Source organism: Chanodichthys erythropterus, unplaced genomic scaffold (genome assembly GCF_024489055.1).
Source record: "Chanodichthys erythropterus isolate Z2021 unplaced genomic scaffold, ASM2448905v1 ctg000310_np12, whole genome shotgun sequence".
Lineage (NCBI taxonomy): Eukaryota > Metazoa > Chordata > Actinopteri > Cypriniformes > Xenocyprididae > Chanodichthys > Chanodichthys erythropterus.
In genome coordinates, this window is record NW_027125658.1 from 137,080 (window position 1) to 163,585 (window position 26,506).

Sequence of the window (26,506 nt, forward strand, 5' to 3'; positions counted from 1 at the left end):
GTTACGCTTGTCACTGCTAGGCTGTTTGTTCTGCCTCTGGATGTAGTCCAATCAGCGTCGAGTCACGCTCTGTGGAGTACCGCCTCTTTTTGGGCATTTCAGTCTGGCGGAGATTTGCCCCGAGTGCTCCCATAGACTTCCATTCAAAGAACTTTTTTTTCGAACTGCAGGCACTGCAATGCAATCTCTATGGGTTCCGGGAGGGCCCGCACTAACGTGCTTTCGTCATCATACGTAACCTTAACTTGTGCAGCGATTGGTGGAAACAAACATACCTCTATTAATATTTTTTTTTAAGCTGAAGTGACATCCAATAATTTCCACAGTGCATAACTTACATTTCACAGACATATTCTCCATCTGTAAATATTAGAAAGACGAGAAAATATTTCCATTTTGCAGTCAGGCGTGGACGAGCTTCAGCAAGCACAAACTTCCGTGAACGAGCGCCGCCGCGCGTATGCGCCAAACATACGGAGTTCAATCTGAGTAAAATACATTTTGTTAAAAATATTTGTTGTTGAAATTTTTTATTTTTTTTGGCGAACATAATAATTATGACATATGTAGAATTTCAAACCTACAACTAAGTGTATTTGTATGATAGCAGTAACTGTGTAAAGTGACTGTTGTAGAGTAATCAAAATAGCCTAATAATTAGTCTGTTCTTTTGTTTTTATTTAATTTCATTTAGAATATAGCCTAGGCCTAATGTGATTTGACCCATTTTTTGCACATAATATAGCATATAGTACACGGTTTGTTTTTATAGCCTTCAATATGAACATTGTTTCAAGGACAATATTGGGCAGGATGTGAAATAACAGTTTTTTTAATTAAATAAAATTTTTTTAGATCCCAGCCCTATGGCATGCTTTAAATACTGAATTTTCCCTGTTTTAGATAAGCAGTAATGATACATTATTATATCACTTGTTAAATGGTTATTCAACAATTACCCTATTCATTCCTGCATTTCTAAATTTATTTTATTTTATTTTTTGCGCTCCTCCAATAATTTTTTGCACCAGCCGCCACTGGTTAAACAACAAAAGCACGCGTCCAAAATATGTGTCGTTCTGAAAAACAATCCACTGCACAACTGTGGTGCGAACAAGACTGGTGTTTCAACACAAAGGAGAGAGCGAGCGCTGTTATTGAAGCTACTTTTGAACCGTTTCTCGATGACGATCAAACACGAGCCTCGTTCTGTGTTTCTGTATGGGGAAATATAATGATTCAGAAATGACTGTAAGGAAGCATCACGTGTTTGATTTCTAGGTGGCGCTGGTGTTTCCTCAGCAAGGGTCGTGGATCGCTGTGTGCACTGGGACTCTTTCTGGGCATGTGCTGGAGAAATCAACACATCATTCATTTACCAAAGCAGAATTTACCTGTTTGACATCAGCTGCTTCTTGTTCCACACATCTGATCAGAAAATTGGGAATGGACACGTTCTGCGGGAGATTGGGAGCTGCCATGTTTTTACACATATTTTGTGCATGTTCATAAACAATTATCATTTTGTTCATGTTTTCAGTTCAGTTTATCATGTTCTTATTGCTCACTGTCATATTGTTGATCTTTTCCTGATTGTTTTTTATGCTTTATTGCCTTTTCTGTGTAATTTAGAAAAGATTCATCTCATTTTAAAGTGGTTTTGTTGAATTTGCTTTGCATTTGGCCAGCAGCGGCCCTGTTAAAGGCCCACTGAAGAGTGTTGGAACGCGCAGCACTATTCAATGTGTTGATGTAATGTAAAATAAATAAATATTCTATTTTATATATATATATATATATATATATATATATATATATATATATATATATATATATATATATATATATAATCAAACAGCTCCGCCCCTTTTTTTAAAATAGCCAATAGCGTTTCATTTGTTGCAGCTTGGCCAGAGCCATTATACCTCAGTTTCCTTCTAATCTCCAAGCGTTTCTCCTCGTAATGTCCTTTATATCACTTAAATATGTTATCTTTCTTTCCAGTCATGTGAATGCTTCACTGTGTATGTCAGAATGTTTGAACCCTGATCATTACAGGTATATGAAGCCCATTTACTAACATTTTAAATATACAGTATAAGCCTGTAGACTATATGAAAGTATAAACAGTATAAAAATAATAAAATAACAGCACAATTTACTTGCCTTAAACAACTCAGTAGGTATTATTATTAGTATTATAATTATAGTTGTTGAATTTATTGCCACACTTTCATATGCAAATTATATTAACAGAAAACGAAACACATTTTTAGCGTCATCAGGCTTTTATTTGTGCTTAAAGGTGCAGTTCACCCAAAAATGAAAATTCTGTCAATCATTTAATCACCCTCACCACTTTGGGCCACCATTGATTTCCATAGTATTTTGTTTTACCTGCTATGGGAGTCAATGGTGCCTCAAAGCAGCCTGGTTACAAACTTTCTTCAAAATCTCTTTGTTCAACAGAACAACTTGAGGGTGAATAAATGACAGACTTTTCATTTCTGGGTGAACTATGAAACAACGGCGCTGTAAATTTGCCCTGCCACAAGATGGCATTCTTTTAAACCTTTCTCGAAACATTTAGAGAAAAAGCTTCAAAAATTAAAGAGGCTTGATTTTGTTTTTTTGCAAATGTTTCAGTTAAATTTAGCTGTTTTGGAGAGTGTTTACTTAATTTAAGCCCGTTTTAAAATGTGGACTATCTTTAATGTCGTTGTTCATGTGTGGAAACAAAGTGACTAAACGAAACTAGCCCGTCAGATTTCTTCTCATCGTTTGGGATTGTGTGCGATTAAATCAAATTCTCTCATTACAAGTTACAATAATCTAGTGTTGAGAAACAATGACTATGTGTAAAAAAAAATAAATAAATAATAATAATGAAAGAGAGATGTCAGGTTTTGTTTACAGGTGTGGTGATGCTGATTTTGTTTTATTTCATTTATTTGATTAAAAATACAAAATCGTATCATATTGCTGAATGCTGAAAATTCAGCTTTGGTCACAGGAATAAATTAATCTTTACTATATATTCACATAGAAAACAGCTGATGAAATTTTTTATAGTTTTTTTTTTTTTTATCAAATAAATGCAGCTTTGGTGAGCAGAAGAGACTTCTTTTAAAAACAGTAAAAATCATACCAATACCAAACGTTTTAATGGCAATGTAGGTTTAAACATTACAATTGGTAGAATTATACTGAACTACTACTGCTGCTTGTTACGGTATGCTGGTGTAGAGATGAGGCAGATCACGGATTTCCACAAATAGACAATACTTTAATGAACATAGGCAAGGAGACATCAAACATACGCTTAACACAACAGAGAACAGACAAGGAGTGAAGGGAGTGAGTGCAATATATAGGAGTGCTAACAATAGAGTCCAGGTGCAGGTGATCCGTGATGATGAGGAACTGACGAGGGAAGTGTGTGCAGGTGAGGAGAACAGGAGGATTCTGGGAAATGGAGTCCAGGGAAACAAGGGATCTGTAACAGTACCTCCCCCTCCCGGTAGGCGCGTCCTCGCGCCGTAGATGGCGCCCTGGAGACCTCAAACCGGAGCAGGGGGAGGAGTAGACTGGAGTGGAGGTCTCCAGGGCAGGTCCAAAAACCATGGCGGGTCAGGAGCCGTGGGCAGCCATGGTGGATCAGGAGCCGAAGGCGGCCATGGAGGGTCAGGGGCCGAAGGTGACCCTGGCGGGTCAGGAGCCGTGGGCAGCCATGGCGGGTCAGGTGCAGCGGGCAGCCATGGCGGGTCAGGTGCAGCGGGCAGACATGCAGCGGGCAGACATGGCGGGTCAGGTGCAGCGGGCAGACATGGCGGGTCAGGTGCAGCGGGCCGCCATGGCGGGTCAGGAGCTGACGTCCTCACGCCGTCAAGCCCAGTCGGCGCAGAAGGACCGGCGGGAGATGGCGGAATCCATGGCTCCGCCGACCGAAGCGCAGCCGGGGCTCCAGAAGGCCGCAGTTGAACACAGACGACAGACAACAAAGTGAACACCAGGGGGAGTGAGGAAGCCAACTGGAAACGAGGGATGGAGGGACGGAGCGGAGACGGAGGAGTGCAGTCCAGAGGGGAGGGCAGGCTGACGAGGGACCAAGGTGTGAACGGGGGCAGGATGGAGACTTGTGAGGCTGGAGGACTGATGGGCAACGGTGGAGCAGAGGGAGGTTGGAGCCAGGGTGTAGGTAATCGCCCAGAGGTCCGAGGTGGAGATCTGGGCGAGGGGGCTTGAGGTGGAGGTTCAGTACAAACACAAATGGATGGAGGTGGGAGAGGGAGGCAGGGAGGGTAAACAGTCTTAGGGCTGTATGTTGTTTCAACCACAAAGTTCATAATAGGGGCTGGCTCGGCGGCGGCTGGAGCTGAGGGCTCGGCGGCGGCTGAGACTGGAGCTGAGGTCTCGGCGGCGGCTGAGACTGGAGCTGCTGCTTGCTCGGCGGCTGAGACTGGCGCTGCTTGCTCGGAGGCGGAGACTGGCGCTGCTTGCTCGGAGGCGGAGACTGGCGCTGCTTGCTCGGAGGCGGAGACTGGCGCTGCTTGCTCGGAGGCGGAGACTGGCGCTGCTTGCTCGGAGGCGGAGACTGGCGCTGCTTGCTCGGAGGCGGAGACTGGCGCTGCTTGCTCGGAGGCGGAGACTGGCGCTGCTTGCTCGGAGGAGGAGACTGGAGAACTTGGCTCGGAGGAGACTGGAGAACTTGGCTCGGAGGAGACTGGAGAACTTGGCTCGGAGGAGACTGGAGAACTTGGCTCGGAGGAGACTGGAGAACTTGGCTCGGAGGAGACTGGAGAACTTGGCTCGGAGGAGACTGGAGAACTTGGCTCGGAGGAGACTGGAGAACTTGGCTCGGAGGCGGAGACTGGCGCTGCTTGCTCGGAGGCGGAGACTGGCGCTGCTTGCTCGGAGGCGGAGACTGGCGCTGCTTGCTCGGAGGCGGAGACTGGCGCTGCTTGCTCGGAGGCGGAGACTGGCGCTGCTTGCTCGGAGGCGGAGACTGGCGCTGCTTGCTCGGAGGCGGAGACTGGCGCTGCTTGCTCGGAGGCGGAGACTGGCGCTGCTTGCTCGGAGGCGGAGACTGGCGCTGCTTGCTCGGAGGCGGAGACTGGCGCTGCTTGCTCGGAGGAGACTGGAGAACTTGGCTCGGAGGAGACTGGAGAACTTGGCTCGGCGGAGACTGGAGAACTTGGCTCGGCGGAGACTGGGGAACTTGACTCGGCGGAGACTGGGGAACTTGGCTCGGAGGAGACTGGGGTTGAGGGCCATTTCATCCCCTCAAATACAATTAAAATCCCCACAGGCACTGGAGCTGGCTCTGTGGGGACTGGAGCTGGCTCTGGAGATACTGGAGCGGGCTCTGGAGACACTGGAGCGGGCTCTGGAGACACTGGAGCGGGCTCTGGAGACACTGGAGCGGGCTCTGGAGACACTGGAGCGGGCTCTGGAGACACTGGAGCGGGCTCTGGAGACACTGGAGCGGGCTCTGGAGACACTGGAGCGGGCTCTGGAGACACTGGAGCGGGCTCTGGAGACACTGGAGCGGGCTCTGGAGACATTGGGGCCGCTTTCTTCCTCCTCCTCCGCTTACTGGGCCCAGTAGAGGAATATGGGTCCAGCCTGGGGCAGGCAGGGAGTTCGCTGGAAAGGTGTGCGGAGGAAGCCGGAGGTTGACTGACTGGCCCGGCCAACCGTGTTTCTGGATGGACCGGACGACAACACTGATCCTGAACCTCTTCCACAAAGAATTTGGAGCCATTTAACCACAAAATTAAATTGATAGTTTCGCTTAAGGAGAAACAAAAAACAGGTTCATCAAAACGGATAGTGTCGTCATCCAATCCATCCAAAAACAGGGAGATCAAAACTGCTTCAGGCCAGTCAGACAAATAAGCAAGCTCAACGAACTCCTCCACATACCTCTCCAGCGAACGTCCTACCTGCAGGAGCCCGATAAGGCGATCGCTGGCTGTCAGGGTGAGAGGCGTTGGAGGAGCTGGATCCAGGGAGCTGGGGAAAGTCTCCATTTTTTTTTTCCTGTGAAAATCCAACGTTTCTGGTCCGTTCTTCTGTTACGGTATGCTGGTGTAGAGATGAGGCAGATCACGGATTTCCACAAATAGACAATACTTTAATGAACATAGGCAAGGAGACATCAAACATACGCTTAACACAACAGAGAACGGACAAGGAGTGAAGGGAGTGAGTGCAATATATAGGAGTGCTAACAATAGAGTCCAGGTGCAGGTGATCCGTGATGATGAGGAACTGACGAGGGAAGTGTGTGCAGGTGAGGAGAACAGGAGGATTCTGGGAAATGGAGTCCAGGGAAACAAGGGATCTGTAACACTGCTACTACCACCATTTTTAGAAAACACAGATGGACAAGAAGTCCATCGCCAGGATGAATCTGATGATGAGCATAACTCTGAAATGAACACAAACGGTTTGGATTTGAAGTCAGAAAGGTCCAAAACATTTCAGTATTGCAATAAAATTGGAGAGTTGGGAAATAACAAATCCTCTTCACCTGAATGCCACCGGTAGTGTCAGACCAAGAGAGTCTCTTCTATGCTCTTATGTTGACAGGAATGGGAAAAACAAGCCATCACTTCCTGTGAGTGTGAGCTCATAACAAATCAGCACTCAATTCATACCTTGACATATTGGCTATCGGAAACATTAAGGGCCCTTCATCAAATAACATCAAGTGGAGACTGACTTCAGCTGGACTAATGCAAGTGTTCTTCTGGCATTTAATCATCTCTGTCTCTACAGAGAGCACAGCAAACACAGCAAACAGTGCTGATCGTCCATTCACAGTCCTGCTTCTTTGCTCTTCACACATTATACAGACCGTGTGCCAGGCATTTTCCAGAAAGACGGACAACAAGGCTTTAAGAGTACACCACCTGCTGCTGCACCTTGCTGTTGAACAGCACACATCTAGAGGAGGCAACGGCTGTATGGGAAGATATGTGTGTGCTGTTAACATCGTCAGAGGAAACTGATGTGCTGAATGCAGCCAAAGCTTCCCTGGACCTCAAATTAATGAAGACCTCCATAAACATCAGTGAGTCAGAAACAATGACACACCACAAACTGCAACCTGTGTGTGGAAAATCACCATTCACAGCAGTGTTTAGTGCGGTTTAGGAAAGGGCCAAGAGCCTAAACCTCAGTAGCAGCACAGGGGGATAAAATATCTTATTTTATATATCTTAATGATCCATATCCTAACCAACAGCAACATGAGTATTTTCCCCTTACTTCTAGGGATCTTAGCTGGTTTTCCGAAATCAGCACAGCTGCATCCAGCCAACAATCCAAAACCAGGGAAACAAACACAGCATCACAAACGAAGGACAGCATACTTTGACCCAGCTCATGTACTGCTACAGCCATCACGTCCAGAGGGCTTTTACAGAAAAGACACAGGAAAAGTGAGGATTAAACTCCAAAACCTGACTTGAGTTAATCTAACAAATGAGTTGGGGCTAAAGCGCTTTCATAAAAGGTAATTTAAGTTCATACAGTCCCACTTAATTGATCCAGTTTTACCTAGTCAAGATAATTGTGTGTGCACTTTGGATCATGGATCAAATAGATCAAACATGGCAAAAATCAAAGAGAGAGTAGTGATGTTCAGCGCTACAGAGCACACTATAAAAATCACATTTGTTTTTTCTGTAGTATTTACTTCACCATAAAATCATTTTTACAGTGCAGCGTCTGTTATTAGAAACCTACAAAGAGGTGAAACGTGTAATAAATGAAAAAGGCAATATTGCAGCAATAAATAAAACAAGAGAGAAAGGCTATAAGTATATAGGCTATATAACTGCTTAAACATATCTGGTTTGATGCCATAAATGTCTGATTTCATGATGTTTATTAGATGCAGCTCCAGAAAGAAGAGTGATGTTGCTGGATCTGGGGAAGGGCCACCACCAGCACCCTTCACTCCTGCAGAGGAGCTGGACCTGATCAAGAGGAGACCATGCCGTCATCGAGGGAACAGAAGGGGGACATCTTCCAAATCCATGCCACCTATTAGAAGGTTGATATACAGTATGTTTTAGCATATTCTTGATCAAATCAAACATGTTTTGTCATAGTGATGCCAAATTCTGTGTGCTTGTTGGAGTCTTGTTGAACCCTGTGAGTATGAGAGACGTTAAAGCACTGATTGACTGTCTAATACCCCTTTTCCTCCAAGGCCGTTTGAGTGCTGGTTCGGAGCCAGAGCCTAGTTTCAAATCAATTCTTTGTCTTTCGACACACAAAGCACCAGCTCCAGGAAAAGTGGTTCGTAAGTAGCACCAACACATTGCTGGGCTAGAAGAACCGCTTGCGTCTTACTTATAAATACGCTGTACAAATAAAACTGAAAATGAAATTGAAAATTGAAATTAAAATTCGTCTACATAAATTTAATTCAATATTTAAATATAGATTTTTTTCTAATTTTAACTTTTTAATTAAAATGTACCTTAAATATGAAACTAAATTGCCAGTAGGTGGCAGCAAGTCACTGTCTTAATGAGTGAGTGAGTGAGTCATTCATTCAACCGATTTGTTCAAATGATTCATTCGTTCAGGAGTGTTTATTGAATGGACATTTAATCATTGATTAAACCGATTTGTTCTAAACGCGGATTCAGTCAGTATAACAAAAACATTTCTGTCTGTTGCACAGCACTCTTGATCATGTGATATTGTACATCATATCATATAATATAAGTTAATGACAAAAACACATTGGGGAAAAAAATGCCTGTGTATCTTGAATTTTGAGGGCATATAACTGCATGCATAGCTACATCACACTGAGTAAGACGAGTAAAGAAAATGTGCTACTTATTAAAAGAATCACCCTTTATTTAAATAGATGAACACAGAAAATCCCTGTTAACAGGTTAACATTTCCCATTCCATGACTAGTAATATAACTTACTCTCTGCAAAATGTCGTAATCTGCAGGGTGATGGACACGGAGGTGGGTAAAAAGGGTCGGTGGTGTTGCCACTCTTCGTGCTGATGTAGCCAGGCAAATTAACACGATATCGATATTTCATGCTTCATATTGCGACTCTATTCGAGATGCATTGGAGCAGTGCGGACCAATTTAGCGGGTGACATTGGAGTGTCACAGGAGCGTTTGTAGAGCATGCGACTCCTTGTGCTTTTGTTCTTGCGGTGCTTTGATATCATGCGCCGATCGAAACCAATGCATCTCGAACAAGCTCTGTGTGTTTGTGTTTAGTGCTGCTGCGCTAGCTTTGCTGTGAAAAATGAGACGTATACAGTGATGTAAGACCTGGCTCTGTGCTGCTCTCTAGCCCGTGGAAAGGCAAACCGGTTCTCAGAAGACTCGTCAGTTGAACCAACTCTGGCACTAGCACTAGCTCTGAACTAGCACCTGATTTGTGCTGGTGGAAAGGGGGTAAAAGAGGTCTAAGTGGTGATTATTAACCACAGTTTGATTGTTGGTTTCAGGATGAAACTCTTGAGGAGGATGAGGAGACTGTGTCTGTATGTTCAGGGAGGCCTGAGGTAAGCACTGATTGCACATTATATAGCTACTTAAAGACGACTTGTGTGGTGAGGGGCTAATAGTGTGTATACAGCCTGTCAGCATCATACGCCTCATCTGGCGCCTTCTTCCGGTTCAACGCTGCTCAACGCTGCTGCCTGTCTGCTGTCTGACCTACGCTCGGAGCTTCGTGGAGTTTATCCTAAATCCTTCTCTTTATTCCTATTCACATAATATAACTTTCTTATTTTCACTAGATTACTTAACCTATTGCATAGTATTACTAAACGGAACGATTTATTACTAGCAATCCACCAGCGTAATCACCTAGTGTTAGCCATAGCCCGCTAGCCTGTTAGCTACCGTCTACTTTCTTTTTTTCCTTTAAACCAAACCTTCCTTGTCGATTGAATGGCGGATTTATCCGATGTATGTTATTCTGATCTGTCCTCGCCAGATCGGGAAGCTGTGGAGACGTTGCTGCCCGGCATTCATCGATCCACCGTGAGGCACAGCGTCCCGCACATCACCCTCGCCCCAGGCACCGGCAAGCGACCGAGACATCCAGCCAGCGAGTCCCGTGTGCGTTGCAGTTTTTCGGACGGTGTTCAAACACACGGTCAGTCATGTCCGACGATTATCATGTGTAGTAAATGCAACATGTACAGCTTAGCTCTTTCTGTCAGCAGGGAGACTTACACACGTGATAAATGCAGGGATATTGTCAGGCTGACAGAGAGAATCTCAGAATTAGAGACACGCATCCAAACTTTAATTAAGGATAGTGAGACTGAAAGGGCCTTAGATACTGCTTTGGATGCGACTAGCCTAGTAAACACTGCACATTCGGTTCCGGTTGTAGAAGCCACGCAGCAGGCTAACTGGGTGACTGTGAGGCGGCATAATGGCAAGAACAAACACCACTCTTCCGTTCCGATTAGAACATCAAACAGGTTCTCCCCACTCAGTGACGCACCCACTGAGAATCCTGTTGAAAGTGCCCTAGTAATTGCCGATTCTATTACACGGAACGTGAAAATAGAGACACCAGCCACCATAGTCACATGTTTGCCGGGAGCCAGAGCACCTGACATCAAAGCAAATTTAAAAGTGCTGGCTAATGCTAAACGTAAATATTCTAAAATCATTATCCACGTCGGCACAAATGATGTTCGACTTCGCCAGTCGGAGATCACTAAAATTAACATTAAAGAGGTGTGTGAACTCGCAAATTCAATGTCAGCAAAAGTAATTTGTTCTGGCCCTCTTCCTGTTCGTCGGAGTGATGAGATAGTTAGCAGGTTATCATCACTCAATGGCTGGCTGTCTAAGTGGTGTGCGCAGAATAATATAGGTTTCATAGACAATTGGAAAAGCTTTTGGGGCAGACCTGATCTGTTGAAAAGAGATGGTATTCATCCCTCCCAGGATGGTGCTGCTCTTCTCTCTAGAAATTTGGCAAATAGTCTTAGAGCTGAAACATGACAAACCAGCGCCCAGATCAGGACGCAGACAAACTGGCTAAACCGACCGTCTGCTAGCCGCCTCACGTCACAGAACTCAGATAATTCACAGCACATAGAAACTCTTTCACCTAGATATTATCACATAGAGACTGTGTCTGTACCTCGAACTAGTAAATACAAAAAAACTTCCGAAACCTTTTAAGAGTAAAAATTTAATTGATCAAAAAAATCACAGATAAATCAGATAAACAAATGATAAAGCTTGGGTTACTGAATATTAGATCTATTTCTTCAAAAGCACTTATTGTAAATGAAATTATCACAGACAATAAACTAGACTTGCTGTGTTTGACAGAAACCTGGCTAAAACCAGACGATTACATTACTTTAAATGAGTCTAGTCCTCAAGGTTATGATTATCGACACAATCCTCGACAGAAAGGCAAAGGGGGAGGTGTTGCTGTAATTTATAGTAATATATTCAGAATCACTCAAAAGAATTTCAAATATAATTCCTTTGAAGTGATGGTGCTTTATGTAACATTATGTAAGTTGACATTTGTGCTGGCTACTGGCCACCAGGGCACCATACTGACTTTATCAAAGAATTTGCTGATTTCCTATCAGAGTTAGTACTGGCTGCGGATAAAGTCCTTGTTGTTGGTGATTTTAATATCCATGTAGATAATAATAAAGACGCATTTGGATTGGCATTTGCAGACATTTTAAACTCTATTGGAGTTAGACAACACGTGTCAGGACCCACTCATTGTCGTAATCATACCCTAGATCTAATACTGTCGCATGGAATTGATATTGATGCTGTTGAAATTCTACAGCAGAGCGATGATATATCAGATCATTATCTAGTCTCGTGTATAATACAATTAGCCAAGGCTGCAAAACCACCACCCAGCCATAAATATTGTAGAACCATCACGTCTACCACTAAAGATTGCTTTATAAATAATCTCCCCGAGCAGTTTCATCGCCTTAGTATACCTGACCACTTAGAAGAACTCGATGCTGCTCGATGAAAACTATTGGCTCTCTCTTTTCCAGCACATTAGATGCAGTCGCTCCTTTACGTCTAAAGAAGATTAAGGAAACTAATCCAATGCCGTGGTATGATGAGCACACTCGGGCTCTAAAACGAGCTGTTAGAAAAGCTGAACGTAGTTGGAAGAAAACAAAACTAGAAGTTTTTCGCCTTGCGTGGAAAGAAAAAATGATTGAGTACAGAACGGCTATAAGAAATGCTAGATCTACTTATTTTTCAAATCTCTTAATAGAAAACAAACATAATCCTAGGTATTTATTTGACACAGTGGCTAAATTAACTAGAAACAGAGATTCAACTGCTGACGTTTCCATAGAGCACAGCAGTAATGACTTTATGAACTTCTTTACTTGCAAGATTGATAATATTAGAGAGAAAATTAAAAACATGCAACCGTCTACAGTTTCGCTTCAGACAGTGCACTGTAGTGTCCCTGAGGTAAAACTAGAATCATTCGCCGCTATAGGAGAGGAAGAATTATCTAAACTTATCAAATCATCAAAATCAACATCATGTATGTTAGACCCAATGCCGACTAAACTACTGAAAGAAATGCTTCCAGAGGTCGTAGGTCCACTTCTTGATATAATTAATTCATCCTTAACACTAGGATACGTGCCAAAAACCTTTAAGCAGGCTATTATTAAACCTCTTATTAAAAAACCTCAACTAGATCCGAGAGATTTAGTAAACTACAGGCCAATCTCGAATCTACCTTTTCTGTCAAAGATACTAGAAAAGGCAGTTTCAACACAACTGTGTTCCTTTTTAGAAAGAAATGGAATCTGTGAGGATTTCCAGTCAGGATTTAGACCAAACCATAGTACTGAGACTGCTCTCGTTAGAGTTACAAACGATCTACTCTTATCATCCGATCGTGGCTGTATTTCTCTATTAGTGTTATTAGATCTCAGTGCTGCTTTTGACACTATCGATCACAACATTCTTCTAAAAAGACTTGAAAATATTGGCATTAGTGGAATTGCTTTGGCATGGTTCAAATCGTACTTATCTGACCGTTATCAGTCTGTGGTAGTTAATGAAGAGATGTCGTATCGATCACAGGTTAAATATGGGGTACCACAAGGCTCAGTATTAGGACCGTTGCTTTTCACTCTGTACATGCTGCCCTTAGGAGAGATAATTAGGAAGCATGGTGTTAGTTTTCACTGCTACGCTGACGATACTCAACTCTATATTTCCTCGCGCCCTGACGAAACCTACAAATTCACAAAACTAACAGAATGCATAGCTGACATTAAAAACTGGATGACAAGAAATTTCTTATTATTAAATTCAGAAAAAACTGATATCCTAATCTTTGGACCAAAAACTTCCTCACGAAAAAACCTTGAATACTCTCTAACACTTGACGGGTGCTCCATTAAACCTTCGTCCTCAGTTAGGAACCTGGGTGTGCTCTTTGATACCAATCTTTCATTTGAAAGTCATGTTTCTAGTATCTGTAAAACCGCCTTCTTCCATCTAAAAAATATATCTAAATTACGGCATATGCTCTCAATGACAAATGCGGAACAGTTGGTTCATGCATTCATGACCTCAAGACTAGATTATTGTAACGCTCTGGTGGTTGTTCTGCTCGGCTTTTAAACAAACTACAGTTGGTCCAAAATGCGGCAGCTAGAGTTCTTACTAGAACCAGAAAGTATGACCATATTAGCCCAGTTCTGTCAACATTACATTGGCTCCCTATTAAACATTGTATAGATTTAAAAATCTTGCTACTTACTTATAAAGCTCTAAATGGTTTAGCTCCCCAGTACCTAAGTGAGCTCTTAATGCATTATAGTCCTTCACGTTTATTGCGATCTCAGAATTCAGGCCAGTTGATAATACCCAGAATATCAAAATCAATTGAAGGCGGCAGATCCTTTTCCTATTTAGCACCTAAACTCTGGAACAATCTTCCTAGCATTGTTCGGGAAGCAGACACAGACAGTTTAAATCTAGACTAAAAACATCTCTTTGCTCTTGCATACACATAACACATTATCAATACATTAACATTTTTCAAATCCGTTAAAGGATTGTTACGCTGCAATAATTAGGTCGGCCGGAACCGAGAACATTTCCTATAACACTAGATATACCTGTACATCAGAATAAGAATGGCATCTCCGCTAATATCTGTCTCTCTGCTTATCCTGAGGTTTGCCGGGTGCTGGATTCAGGCCGTATCCAGATCAGATGGAGAACCTGTGTCTGGACCTGACTACAACGTAGCCCAGGAGACAATGGGCCTACAGACCCAATTCTGGCTGCATCTATAATTCAGATTTTTAATCCCCGTATCCGCTTACATATATTTATATATAATCTATTTTTAATCTCTATAATAAAAATGTATAATTCAGATTTTGATCTCCATATCCATTTACATATATTATATATATCTTCCAAGGGGTTTTTTCCCTCCTAGGACTTTTTTCCCAGTGCTGGCACGCTGGGTTTTTCTCCTAGGGTTTTTTTTCCACCCCTGGGAGTCAGCCGACATTGGCTTAATGTAGCTCCATCTTGTATATGTTACATAGTACCACGCTTGGTTGTACAGCTTATTTTTAACCACTTCCCTTTTTCTGTGCTTCTAATATGTAAAGCTGCTTTGAACAATTACCAATTGTAAAAAGCGCTATATAAATAAATTTGACTTGACTTGACTTGACTATTTTCCAAAAATGATTGGCTGCAGGACACCGAGATCCTTCCAGAACCCACTCAGACTGGGACTGCAGGAGACAAAGTAAGGATTAAGTAATTACAACAAACTGTCAAAAGCATTTCAGGAAATAATCAAATTTGTTTTCTACAGAATGAAGAGAATGTAAAGAGCGTGTATAAGCGCTACCTCCTCAAACAAATAGATGTTTTGGATATAGACATCCAATATAAGAAGTTGAAAATGAGAAAGCTGGAGCTGGAAATCCAAAACTGGAGAAAGATGGAAGTAGAACGGTCCTAAACTGACAGGTACACCATTCGCACAGAGCGACAAACTGATGATTTGCTGATGTTTTCTGCAACCTCTGTGAAGTTGGCACCCCATAAAATGGAATAATCCCCAAATCTATGCCATGCGTTTGTGCTGATTTGTGCCACATAAACGAACATTTGTGCTAGTTTGGTGTTTTAGATATTGAGCATTATTTTTTTGGTCGTGTGACGTCATTCTCCACCCTATATCGTTCAAATCGCTTCAAACCGCAGCCATTTGTTTGTGCTCGATTTGTGTCGTTAAAAGGCAAAGCAAGGCAATTTTATTTGTATAGCAGCACATTTCATGCACAATGGTAATTCAAAGTGCTTTACATAAAGAAGAACCAAATACATAATAAAAATGGAACACATAAGAAGTAGAAATAACAGTAAAAACTGAGAATATCTGGATGGAAGAGCTATGAAGTTTCAGGGAGTTTTTTGTTGTCTGTCAGAGTGGATCTAAAAGGATCTTCCTCACATTTACTTCTCCCAGAGTCTAGCTCTACCTGTTAAGGCTCTTCAAACTGATACACACAGTTTCAATCTCCCCTTTTGCCAAGACACCTCAAACTGCGCCACACAGCCCCAATCCCCCTTCCGGAGATATCTTCTCAATGCAACGCAGTTCAAATTTCCCCTTTAGAAAGTGCCCCAACCAACGTGTTTTGATTTCCAGAATGTGTTAATCATGTTGCCTTTGCAAGTGATTTCAATTCCCCTTAGAAAGCCCTTCCACGTCCCACAGAGTCAGATAGCCCAAACATCATGCTTTGTCCCCTTTTCCAAATTTACCAAATTTTAACCTAATCTCAAATGCTTCCTTCATCTCATTCTCCCAGCTCTTTCAACCAGACAGCAAGACTTAAAATGCATTAAAAGTCAGAAATAACAAAATGATAATACATTAAAAATGGAATAAAAACAGAAAAACACACACTTTAACTGTTTTCCTTGCACAGATATAACAAATATAATTTCACGAGTTCACATTTCCATATAATTAGAGTAAAGTTATGTGTATTTGGTGTGCTCTCCAGGGAGAGGGCTCCGAGCTCAGAATATTGTCCCGAACCCAGAGTACTCCCCGGTGTGGTGAAAGTAGATAGAACTAGAAGTGAGGAGATGGGGTGGAGGAGGGATGCTGATAAACTCTCCGATGAAGTCTGCTGAATTTATACCTCGTGACGTTGGTCAAGTTGATTAACTGAATGCTCTCCACCTGTGCTAATTAGGTTAATTATCTGAACTTGCTCCTCCCGAACTTTGTTAATAAATCATCATTTGGGAGCTGTGATGTCACTCTCCACCCCACTTCGTCTAAATCGCACAAAACCCGCATCGTTGGTCTGTGCTCGATTTGTGCCGTTAAAAATTATAACTAAGATCTCTTCTTAAATATAACGCAAAAATGTTTTATGAACAGTTATTTAACTCTGCACCTCATGTCATTCAAATTGCTCCAAACCGGTGTCGCTCGTTTGTGCTGGTTAGGGCCGTTAAAAGAATCCATGTAAGTGATTACCTTTTTTAAAAATAATAATGAAAAACAATCTCCACTATGTCATCTAAATCACTCCAAAACTGGCATCGTTCGTTTGTACTCGATTTGTGCCGTAAAAAGAACCATTGTAAATTATAAATTGGTCAGTCTTTTTTTGATAAATGGTTTAATAAGAACATAATTTTTGTTGCTGATCTATTCAACTCAAATGGTGATATGTTATCTTATGAATGTTTTATGAATATCTATTCTTTAGATATTGCAAAATCTTTGTCGTTCCAGTGACGTCACGCAAGCAAGCCGCGCTCTCCGTCCATCTCTCCATCTACATTACCGTCTGGTTCGATTGTGCTCGTACAGGGCCGCTGCTGTCATTGCTCTTACGAAACACAACGAAATCGCCACAACACAACGGAAACGAGCCACAACACAACGAAATCACCACAACACAACGAAATCGCCACAACACAACGGAAACGAACCACAACACAACGGAAATGCTCCCGACCACTAGGGGGCAGTTAGTTTCCGGAAACGGGCAATTGCTCGTATGCGTTTTCATGGGTCTGGATGCTTTTAACGAGGATACGAAGAGACTGTGAATATGTAGTGATGGATCCGAAAAGGTCAATATTCATATTCATGCATTTTTATTAATATTCATTTTGAATCATTTATGACTTATGATTTATCAGTTTTAATTTTGCTTTCATATATTTATGTACTAATACTTTATATATTAATCTTATCATATTTTCAAGTATTTACTTGTTATTGTACCCTTATGGTTATTTTATATTTAAGAGTATGATTGTTCAATTGTTCTTCAAGTGCTCCAGTGTGATAGGTCACGCTGACACGTTTGTGGTTAGACATTGGACGCCAGCAGAATTAACCATTTGAATTTGAATCTGCTCAAAATATGTCTGTTATTTTTCCTGATGACATTTAAAAGGGTAAGATTTGCAAAATTCCCCAAAGGGGATAAAACAACTATTTTTGACACTGGACCAGTAGATGACGTAATGGGTGAAATTAACCTTTTCTTTTAGAACAAAAACATCAATTTGTGTGGGATGTAAATTTCCCTATATGCTCATGGTATAAAGCTGACTAAGTCATTGATAATTCAGCTTTTTTTCCATCCTTTGCTCTCCTTGGCTTCTACTTCTTGTCTCTTATCTGCAAATGTCTTAATTATTGCTCTTTTTGATCTTCATCTCTTAGATACAATACTCAAAATTTTATTATTAACTATTGACTAATACTTTATGATGGTTATTTTACCTTTTGGTTTTATTAAGTATTTTCATTATCGATTAAAGTTTGCGTGTGAGGCTAAATTTAATTGTAATGAATAAATAATTTTTCATCAACTTTAGCTACTGCCTGGATCTCATTTTCACAAGTTTTTGCATCATGTAGAAAAAATATAAAATTGTATGTTTAATTTTAGCGCTGTTAATCACTTTAACACAACTATATTTGTCCTGTGCATTACCATATGATATAATACTGTCTACATGCCAAGAAGTAAGTCACTGCAATTTTGTGTTGTTAAATTTTATTTCAGAAGAATATTGTTAGTCTGAATGCAGTTTCTGGTTCTTTCCTGAAGTTAGTGATTTTTTACAGATCCCAATGTATTGTCCATTTTGTGGCGCTACACTGGAAAGCTGTCCTGCTTTTTGCAGTGCATGTGGTAAAAACGTAAAATTTCTAATTTCATATGTTTCCTATGGGATTCAGTGCAGTTGCTAGGTATCAACTAGTTTCAAAACATGATTATTCATTTAATCTTTCAGTATTATTTTCATAAAATAAAGTTTTTAATAAATATTTGTTAAATAGCCACATGACCCCTGTTAAAGCCTATTTTAATTTTCAGTTTGTGACATTTTTTTTGTAATCTTTTCAAGTCTAGTTTTATGTTGGAGTTATGTGGAGACATAATGGTGTTCAAAAGCCTATGAGAGGGAAGACCCTGCCTCTTGAAGTTCAGCCTAATTGGTCATCTGAGCCACTGTTAACAGCTGCTGAAAAGAAAGTCAAAGATTTTAATCAGGACATGGAAGAGGGTCCCTGTGTTTTGCTGTACCCAGACGGTTCAGAGGTGAAAAACATTCCAGGAACAAACACCCCATTCAAACTACAGCTGTACAAAGAGGCACTTGGAAAGGCTTACCAAAGAATAACACTGTTCGTCTGCACAGGTCAAGATTAATCAGCCTTTAATTTAAAGTAAATCTTACAAAGACATATGTATAAAATACGTTCATATTGGTTTGAAGACTGTAGTGGAGATTCTTCCAGCGAAGACAGTGAAGTGCAAGTAAAATCTACCTCACACAGTCCACATTATGAGAGTGACACTTTGGTGGGTGCATTAATTGCATGTTTCCTAACATAAATATAACATTTAATTGTAACTCATTTTAACATGTGGCTTGTGTTTTTTATGCAGATGTGCGATGATCCAGATGAAGCAAGCACACCAAAGGCAAGAAGCACATCAGACAGGTATTATTTTAGCATAGTTAACAGGGCATTCTTTGGAGGTTAGGAGTAGTTTAAATTAATTTATTGTTGTTATTTTTCAGACCTTCTAATCTCTCTCTGCCTTTTTTTGGACAAAGTAAGTTTATAATTTATGTTCATACCATGCAGTTACTTTGTTAGAACAAATGAAAAATTAGAATTTAATTTGTCCCTTTTAAACGTTTTTATGTATCCTATTTACCAGATATCCAGTGCAGCTTCATTGAATGAATTACACATGCTCATTGACAAGTATGCCAGCTTGCTGCAGACTGCTGGCTGTTTTGATTACCCACGAAGTGTAGAAGGCAAAGACAACATTGTGAAGGATTTCATACAATACATATTATACAGGAACCAGTACTCCATACAAAGGTAAGTTGATGTCTAATTTGCATATTAATTGTTGCATTTAATTATGTTCCATATAATTATCATTACTTTCTGATCTTGTTTGGCTTCCAGATTTAGGAATGGGCTTTCCACCTTGGATGTCATCCATGCCCTGGAACAATTGCGCCTTGAGTGTTAGAAAGGCACAATACAAATAAAATTTATTATTATTATTATTATTATTAATTGTGTTGAGAAACTAAAACCTGAATCATTGGAGGCTGTCTTCAAGGCTCAGCTCAGTGAAGATGGTAGCACCAGGCGACAAGAAGAAACAAGGATTCTAGGATACTGGAGAGACTATCTGCTTGACACTGGAGGTAAAGGATTGAACATCACTTTTTATTGTTGTTGTGTACATATTTCATAATATTCCATTTTTCTTTTCTTTTTTCAGAGCAAGAAACTGGAGTCTTCCTCCAGGACATCCTGATGTTTGCTACAGGACTGGATTCAACAATTCTGCCTCAGCCCCGACTGAGTTTCTAAATTTCCCATTGCCAGCACCTGTGCCAACACAATCAAACTGCCAAAGTCCAAAAACTATGAAGAGTTCAAAAATGCAATGGACTTTGGTATCCAAAACTCACCTGGTTTTGGATTGCACTGAGCAGAGAAATGTAAATGTTAAGGGATATCGATCCCTTTAACAGTTTGTTCCAAATAACAAACGTTTCTGAACTAACCAGAGTTTGAATGCGGGCCATGTTCTTTAAAGTTATATAGTTCTCCACACCAGTTTCGCACGTATGAGGTGCAGTCAGATTTCTTTGAGCATGTAGTTCTTCAAAGTTTGCCTGAAGCTGTTCATCTCCACAAGTACTAATAGTCGCTTCATTGAAAAAGTGGTCTGTGACGAGCAGGGCGGGCAAGAGCCGTGAGGGAACGGCGCGAGGCCGGTGACGCGAGTGATAATGAGCGTCACCTGCGAGGCGTGCCGGCCTCGAGTCTCTCACGGAGGAGCTCCGGAGGCATAAAAGGAGGAGCGACTACAATGAAGGACGAGAGAGGACCAGGCCTGGACTTTATTTTATGTTTTATTATGTTTGTGTGGCCGGCAGACGTCCGCAAGGTTGTGTTCTTTGTTTATTTTACATTAAAGTTTGTTTGAACGTTCGCCCGTTCTCGCCTCCTTCTTCCCATATCTACTAACCTCCTTACTTGGTCCAAGTCTTCCTGTGAGGCACGAAATCCGCATTCTCTCCCATTAAACCTTTGAGAAAAAGAGGAAAATGTGTGCCAATGTGAAAATGTCTACCATTATATTGTTTGGTGTGAAAATTCAAGGCACAGTATTGAGAGCAATAAAAGGTTAAATTGTATTAAATTCTGAATTTTATTTTTGGCTCAAAATAACACTGTACTAAACCTCATGTCAATCCAAAGTTGAATGACTTTCTTCTGTGGAATAGAACATTAGCCCCAATCTCTTTTCACTTTAACTTTACGAAAGAGCATTGAATGAAAGTAAATAGTGAGTGAGACTAACAATATGTATATTATTTCTATTTTGTGTTACATGGAAGAAAGCAAGCCTCATGGCTTTTGAACAACATTAGGGTGAGTACATGATGGCAGATTTTGAGGTTTTGTGTCAACTATCATTTTAACAATTCCATTGTAAAATGCAAGTAAGTTTAACATTTAATATAGTTATATACCAACCTGTGTGGAAGAGCATACATTGCATCTGGTTCACCAGAAGGACAGCGAGACTGTTTAACTGCCCTAATGGTGTGAGTGTTCCACATTTCTATGCATTCATCAAGGTCCATCTGCAGCACACTTAAAAACACAAAACGCACCAAGCATATATGCTCATGACTGCCGTTAAAGAGTTGTTTCTCTTTCAAGTCATTTAGAAGATCCATCCAGAACTGAGACCTGTGTAAATAATCCAACAATATTAACATCCCTTTTAGACATTCAGGCCTGGTTTCACAGACAGGTGTAACCCGGGGGCTAGCACTTATTTCCAGGGATTTCAGAACAACGTAAGAATTATTGCGTCATCGGACAGGCGTGGCCAATTTGATAATCTGCATAGGTCAACGAACATGCGCAGATTGGGAGGAAAGCCGTTTGCTTAAATTGCTTCAAATAACGTTACTTGTCCGAGATCGTCGGCGTTTTCCAAATTATATTCATACTGTTACAATTTAAGGTAACCTCTCCGCGATCGCGGGTGTTTCGTGTCAAATTACATTCATACTGTTAAAATGACATTAATACAGTTATGACTTCATATACCTGTCCTGATCTCAGGTGTTTCATGTCAGATTACATTAATACAGTTATGACTTCATATACCTGTCCTGATCTCAGGTGTTTCATGTCAGATTACATTAATACAGTTATGACTTCATATACCTGTCCTGATCTCAGGTGTTTCATGTCAGATTACATTACTACAGTTATGACTTCATATACCTGTCCTGATCTCAGGTGTTTCATGTCAGATTACATTAATACAGTTATGACTTCATATACCTGTCCTGATCTCTGGTGTTTCATGTCAGATTACATTTGTAAGGGTGGAACTCCTACAGGGGTTCAGGCTGTAAGGTTTGCCGAGCGACTAAAGAAACTTCATCAGTAAGATGTTAGAATACTGTACATTTCTTGTCTATTACCACCCACTGCAACTTATACCAACGACGGAAATAAGCGCAGTTATAATAGCAAAATATGTGGGAGAGCGTTGCTATAGTGTGACAAAATTGTATTGCAATAGGGAACACATTAATGTTACTAAATCAAAACTAGTTAGCACATCATTTGTAATAGAAAGGGTTTAATGACAATATCTGATTATGGCTACACTTAAAATAATTACAAAATAGATGTATGAGATGATAAAACCATATACCATTAATTGTACACAGCATGTATGTAAAAAGTTACCTGAGAGAGAGAAAGAGAAATAAAGAGAGAGAGAGAGAGAGAGAGAGAGAGGGCAAGGGAGTGCCCGAGATCCAAGGAAGAAGAGCATAGAAAAGAGACCAGAGCAACAGTTAAAATCCTCTTTTATCCCTTCCTTGACCATGTGACTGAAACTCAAATGTGAGACATTCAAACTGACCAATGAGAAGATTAAAACTTTCCCCCACTGTACTAAAGGTGTGACCATTTGTAGACCCCCGATGTACAAACATCTTGGCCTACAGACCTTGATCACTATCACCTTTGTGCCTCCCAAATGGCCCGTGGCAAGAGAGAGGGGTGTGAAACAGTAAAGCAAATGTCTTTGTTCATTTTAAAATATCTTTGGATATTTTCAATTCTTACAGTCCCTCCTTGGCACCGTTGGCCACACTCATGTGTCAAAAGGTGGCACAATCCATGAAGACATGCTTTCTGTTGTGTGTAGATGTCAACTTCAGACTTCTTGTCCAGACTTGTTGCAATAGCAGTCGGTCAGTCTTCAGTCTTTGTTTTTCTTTCAGTCCTGCATGAGAAGGTCCATCAAATGGTGTTGCACCATTCATAGATATGCAAATCATCCATCGAACACTTCACACCTCCACAAGAATCAGGCACTGATAATGGTAGAACTCAGTTGTCCCTCCTTTGAGACAAGACACAGGATTTGAACTTTGGCAGCAGGGATCCTGTGATTTAAAACAACATATAGCACAACAAACAGCAAAAGCATACATATGGCAGTTTTCATTGGTCAGAGGTTTGATGTGGTCAGATTAAATTTGTCTCTGGCAACATGCCCTTAAATTGATGTACTTGATAAAGTGGTCAAGGCGAGAATAAAAGAAGATCCTACAAGCTCTTACAAGCTGTTTCTGGAAACATTGAAATAAATTGCATAATACCAAAACAACAAATGTTGGTTTAAAACACCCCATTTCATGAAGAGCATTAACAAATTATTCAGTGTAACCAAATTCAGAGATTCAACTGAATAAATGTCCAAAAACATTGTTACAAGTCAAATGGACAAAATACAAAGAAACAAATGAAATAAGCTTCAGAATTGTTTCAGATGCATTAATAATAATACAAATTGTGTACTTAGGTAGAATGAGAAATACTAACATTTTAATATTTAATTTGGTGAGACAAATAACTAAGTGATTTATTAAATCCAAAGTAAAAAAACAACAACAACAACTGGATGAAATTCACAGTTATAGTGCAGTCTAGACTTAAAGATTTAAAAACAAAAACATTATATGCAAACATTTTGTGAGACATATGTAGATGTAGATTTGACTTTGTGTGAAGATCAAATCTATGTGGCTGCATTTAGCTGTGGCTATGTGTAAATTCAATCATGCTCCAAACAAAGGTGAGGGAGTTTTACAATTGTGATGCAAATTTGGTCCTGTTATAACAGGGAGCCAGCATGAGAATGTGAGCATGAGGTTTGATCCGGCTCAAAAACCTTCAACACCAATGTTTTTGTTAGAGAGCATGATAAAGTGCAAAGTTCAGAGTTACTGAATCCTGTTGTGAGGAAAGCATTTTCATGGTTAATGCAACTGTGAATCACATTGTAGCCACATGGCAATTCTATGCTCCTGTACATGGTTTTACTCTAGCTATATGGAAAATAGCTGAGTTTTCCATTTAGGAGGCAAATAAATTCAACATAGTGCACGTGCAACTTGAAATTGCTACACAATTTCAGTACTACACTTATTATTCCAATTAACACAAGATACATGGCCTAGAATGAATAACATCTACAACCTTAACCTAAGTGTTTAATCCAACACTTACAGTAAAGCAATCATGTGTTTTAAAGAATAAACTCAGCTAGTCTATGTGTACATATAGTATCACAAACAACTTTAATGTGTTCTATGCGCACAATCTGTTTAGCACAATTACAGATTTGAAAATACAAAAGGGATGATCGCTATTGGGCTGCTAATCCACTAGCAAGTGAAGTTAAAAGTTGGAGGCCTTGCATGAACAATGCAGTTAACTCACTTAGAGTTTTTCCTGCAAATGAGCACTGATATTTGCTCTTAGAATGTGGTTTCCTATTTTTCTGAAAATAAGGTGGAGGTCTACCCCTACCCAGTGACCAGCATTTGTCCTCTGTATGGCCTATTTTCTGACAGGAACTGCAAAACCTGTTCTCTTTGCCACAGGGTTGTTTGCTGTGTTCTCCTGGAGTTTGAGGATTTCCATGACTCTCAAATGCTTGAACACCATGCGTTCTGGTACATGACTCTGCGCTATTACAGTGCTGCATCACCTTAAGAACTGAAATAGGCAAACTTTCTTGAGCAGTGGCCTCTGAACAAAACATTCCAGATTCATCAGAACAATTCACCTCATCTAAGAAGTGAACATGCTTTTTAGCCCCATCGTTGTTAAGAGTTTTGGGAGACTTTTGAGCATTTAGCTTAGCCTTGAGATCTGCAATGGTCTCTTTGTGTTTTTTACACTTTTCAGTCAGAACTAACTGTTCAGCTAATAAATTATCCAACTGTGACTGAAGATCCTGAATCTTTGCCTCACACTTTTGTACCTCTGCATTTTTAGAATGCACTTCTTTACATTTAGCGTCTATACTTGAAAATAGAAATGTTGTTAACTCATGTAGCCGTTTATAACACATGTAGTTTAAAGCCTCAATTATTTCACCATGTTTTGATTTCTTATGATGTTTACCAATTATGTCCCAATATGCAAGAATGTCATCATCTGAATTGAGATTTTTTGGTATGTATTTCCCATTAAAGATAGGCTCAACTTTTTTGCTCCATAAAGCAAATAATACGTCACTCTTTTCAGTAATTTTCCCTTCCATCCCTGAGGAGATCTGAATATCATACCATTAAACAATTAAAACAGACTTACCCATTCCTTGGTGAGATGGTCAGCTTTAATCCATTCACAAATTCAACTGTGAAAAAATGTCCTCATTCTGATGAGCGATCAAAGTAGATTTCAGAAAACTCACTGCAAGGGATCCCGGGTTTTCGGCACCATCTGTAAGGGTGGAACTCCTACAGGGGTTCAGGCTGTAAGGTTTGCCGAGCGACTAAAGAAACTTCATCAGTAAGATGTTAGAATACTGTACATTTCTTGTCTATTACCACCCACTGCAACTTATACCAACGACGGAAATAAGCGCAGTTATAATAGCAAAATATGTGGGAGAGCGTTGCTATAGTGTGACAAAATTGTATTGCAATAGGGAACACATTAATGTTACTAAATCAAAACTAGTTAGCACATCATTTGTAATAGAAAGGGTTTAATGACAATATCTGATTATGGCTACACTTAAAATAATTACAAAATAGATGTATGAGATGATAAAACCATATACCATTAATTGTACAAAGCATGTATGTAAAAAGTTACCTGAGAGAGAGAAAGAGAAATAAAGAGAGAGAGAGAGAGAGAGAGAGAGAGAGAGAGGGCAAGGGAGTGCCCGAGATCCAAGGAAGAAGAGCATAGAAAAGAGACCAGAGCAACAGTTAAAATCCTCTTTTATCCCTTCCTTGACCATGTGACTGAAACTCAAATGTGAGACATTCAAACTGACCAATGAGAAGATTAAAACTTTCCCCCACTGTACTAAAGGTGTGACCATTTGTAGACCCCCGATGTACAAACATCTTGGCCTACAGACCTTGATCACTATCACCTTTGTGCCTCCCAAATGGCCCGTGGCAAGAGAGAGGGGTGTGAAACAGTAAAGCAAATGTCTTTGTTCATTTTAAAATATCTTTGGATATTTTCAATTCTTACACATTAATACAGTTATGACTTCATATACCTGTCCTGATCTCTGGTGTTTCATGTCAGATTACATTAATACAGTTATGACTTCATATACCTGTCCTGATCTCTGGTGTTTCATGTCAGATTACATTAATACAGTTATGACTTCATATACCTGTCCTGATCTCTGGTGTTTCATGTCAGATTACATTAATACAGTTATGACTTCATATACCTGTCCTGATCTCAGGTGTTTCATGTCAGATTACATTAATACAGTTATGACTTCATATACCTGTCCTGATCTC